Below are 4048 nucleotides of genomic sequence, written 5' to 3'. Positions count from 1 at the left end.
TTTCCGTGCTGTGTCCCGGCCTGAAGCCCGACTGGTATGGGTCTAGATAGACTGCTTCATCCAGGTGCCGAGGGAATTGCCGTGCAACCACACTCTCAACAACCTTCGCCGCAAAGCAAAGGTTGGAGACTGGACGATAGTTGGCCAGCTCATCTGGGTCCAGGGAAGGCTTCTTGAGGAGGGGCCTCACCACGGCCTCGATGAGGGCCGCAGGAAAGGCACCCTCCTGTTGTTGTTGTTGTTGTTGTTGTTGTTAATCTTTTCTGCATGAGAAGGAGCACATTTATAATTCTTTATATAGAAAAGTCAAAGGCTACAAGAAATCTGTTATCTATATAAATAAAAATGTAAATGTTTGTTTGTTCAAAATCTTAAATCTCCGAAAGTTCTTCACCGATTGCTTTGAAATTTTGACACAACGTTGGATTTGAATACGCGCGTGTTTTTATATACCTACTATTATATAGATGTCACACCTGTGACACAAACGTGTGCTTTCTCTTTTCTTTGTTTTCCATTTAACCAGACTGAGCCACAGCAACGTGTGGCCGGGTACAGCTAGTTATATAATAAAGATGATGATGATTCTAAAGGAATAGGAATTATAAATGCATTAAGCCATGATAGATTTTTTTTAGCTTTAGATTTTTTTGCAAAAGAAAAAAATGGAAGAAAAATCAACAATGATTTGCCATGGCATGGTCTTAGAGATACCTGGGGCCACTGATGCACTGCAAGATCCCAGAGAGTTCCTCTGGACATACCAGTAATTCTGTATGGCCTGACTGTTCTGCATAAAAGGCTGAAGGTGACAATAGTGCTTCTCATTATAAGCCACTGAAGCCTTAAATGCTAGTGGCAGTTCCAGGATCACCCCTTCTCCCAAGGCGTATAACTTCATACAAAATGGGTTGAATTGCCTCTTATCTAGAGTAAGGAACCAATTATAGCTCATCTGTCTTTGCTGCTCTTGATCCAGAAGCCTTCCCAAAGCTCTTCAAGAAAGGAGGGTCTTCCCAGAGGATACTGGGCATAATCCATTGTCAAGATGAAAGCCAAATGAGAGGACATTTCATTTAATCTATCAAGAATGTTCTAAACAGAACAGAAAAGAGAGAGAATGACTGAAATGAATGGGGAAACTATTCCCTCTGTATGTGAAGAAATGTCAAACCAACAACTAGTCCTGCCAAATCTTCCCTAAAACCAAAAGGTTTGCTGAGGAGAATTTGATGCTTCTGTGTTTGCCTAGCTGAACATGATATGCATTATTTTTTGTTCAACTAACATGTCTTTTTCCTTTGGCTGTTTTTTGTTACTGCTTTCAAACCCATCCAGACAATAGGGACCACTGGAGTCAAAAATTCTACAAATAAAACCACAGTTCAAGCAAAAACTAGTCAATATTATGAAAAATGTGCTTTTCAGACTCTCTCAGCTTCAAAGGGATTACAATTCCCATAAAACACATTTTTGAGAGAGAATTGCTTCAGACAAAATGCTATTTATTGGACAAGGTTTTTTCAAAGCCCAGCCTTGCAAGCTATATAAATACATAAAGGGCTTGGCTTAAGGGAACATCGTTTTTGACATGATTATTCCAAGAGCTGCCTTGAAAATTTCATGAAAATAATGCCATTATTTGTTTACTTGATGGGTTTCAGATTACATTTAAAGTTTTGCACATTGTTAAAACAAACGCTCTACTAAATTACTAAAATAAGCTATTTGATTATGTTCTGTGACATATAATCTTGTAAACTGCCTTTTTCAACCATAGTGCTAATCTTTTTAAACAACAGTCTCGTTACAAGATGTAATCCATTTTGTCGGGTGTATCATATAATTATATATGATGAGAAAAAGGAAACATAAGTTGTAGTATATATTTCTACTGATCTCATATTGGCAGAGCCATTATTAACATCAGAAAGCAGAAACACCAAAGCTAGATATCTCCTCTGTTGGGGACACCAATGCGATAAAAAATAATGCTTTATTTTTTGTTTTTGTTTTTAAAATCAGGAAGTCTGTTAAAAAAAAATAAGGTGATATGGAAGAAGCAAGAATATTTCAACATTGGTGAAGCAAAACAACCTCTTCATAAACACAAGACACAACATAGGAGAACAAACCCATCAGGACAAGATTCAGCAGTCCATCTGCATTTAAAAGATAAAGGCCACTCTTTCAAAGACAGCAAAGTCCACATTTTGGACTGGTTTGAATGAGGGGGGTCAAAGAGGCCATCTATGTCAAAACAGCCGTCTTTCAACAGAGGGGGAGGGATACAACATCATCTATCTCCAGTCTACAACACAGTCCTTTCAACAGTTCCAAGAAGGCTCCACACACATTTGCACTGCTCAGGTGACCCTGAGGACATAGGTAAACCTCAAAGTGGCCTCAATGACTCTCTAAAACAGGCATGTCAAACTGCCAGCCCACAGGCCGGATGCGTCACACCAAAACTGCGCCCATCCTATTGCCGGCAATGGGGAAAAAGTCACCATATGTCGCGCAACGTCACGTGACGTCGTGAGTTTTACATGCCTGCTCTAAAAGAATGCAAATGACCAGATATCTACAAGGAATATAAATCCTCACATTCCCCACCATCCAGCCAGAGTTGAAGAAGCTTCTTGGATGAGAAGAGAAATGTCTTCAAAGAAAAACAAAAAAAGTCTAGTTGCCTCTTGAAAAAGCACCTTAGGGACAACCATGGCCTGAATGACAGAGAATATCTGCAGACATTTACATTTGAATCTTTTGAGTAATGGAAGGGATGCCAATTTTTCATTGAATCACAAAATAAAAGGGATGAATGGGTTCCCCAAGATGCAATAAATAGATGTGGATGTAATGCTGGTTGGGTGAATTTAGGCCAATCACTCTCAGCCCCATACATCTCACAGGGTTGTGGTTGTGGGGAAATAGGAAGAAATAGTATTAGCTATGTTTACCACCTTGAGTTATTTGTAAAAAAAATGGCCAAGGTTTTGAGAGCTAGAATATCCCAGCTGTGACAGATATGGGAAGATATATCTGGAGATGAGTAGAACACTGCACACATGGAATGTAACTTCATCATGGATGAGAAAGTTGACCTGCCATGAATTACAGAGACCTGGCTGGAAGTGTCCCTTTTAGAGATATGCCTAGCTGACTTCCAGACAGGCATCCAGGTTAGGAATGGTGGAGTGTAGTGGTGGTCATCTGAGACTCATGGGAGACATCCAGGTTGCTGCTGCTTAGATTGCTGGAGTGAAACATTATTTCTTGGGTTTTAAGAGGGATCAGTTGGGATTGTTGCCTTTGTACCAGGCTCTCTGCTGCATAACAACCTAGCTGCCTGACCTTCTTGACTCCATTACCAGGCTTATGGTCTTGGGTGAGTAGCTGAGTGCTTTTTTGTCCTTTGGGCCAGTTATGCCCTGAACTGGGAGGCTCTGCTCACTGTCACTTATGCCCTCACAACCTCCTGTCTGAACTATTGCAAAAGGCTCTACTGTATATGGGGCTTTTGTTGAGGAGTATTTGGAAAGTTCAGCTAGTATCCAAATGCAATGCATAGGTTGTAAATGGTGTTGGCTGTTTGGCACACCACTGCTTCAGGGGCTGCATTGGCTGAGTGGGTTTCTGAATGCAATTAAAAGTGCTGGTTGTCATCTTTAAAGACCTTCATGGCTTGAGATCGGGTTATCTTCTTCCAGTTATTTTTATCCAACCTGGTCTGGCAGGATGGGCATACTCTGGGTCCTGCCAGCAAAGGAATGTTGGATGGCGGGAACTAGGAGTTGTGCCTTTTCTGCTTTAGCACCTCCCCTCTGGAATATCCTACCTTCTAAGAGTAGGATGGTCCTGACCCTGTTGGCCTTCTGGAAGGCCTTGAAGACCTGATTATGTGCCCAGGCTTTAAGTCCTGAATATGTGAAGGGCCCCCACTTCCTGATTATGCTAACACTGATGGATTATAGTATCTCTTGATAAAAAAACTTGAAGTTTTTTTTTAAAAAGTATCTACGAACATGGACATGACTAGTGTGGT

Source organism: Protobothrops mucrosquamatus, unplaced genomic scaffold (assembly GCF_001527695.2).
Source record: "Protobothrops mucrosquamatus isolate PMUCROS unplaced genomic scaffold, P.Mucros_1.0 scaffold1186, whole genome shotgun sequence".
NCBI lineage: Eukaryota > Metazoa > Chordata > Lepidosauria > Squamata > Viperidae > Protobothrops > Protobothrops mucrosquamatus.
Note: the sequence above shows the minus strand (reverse complement) of the source record.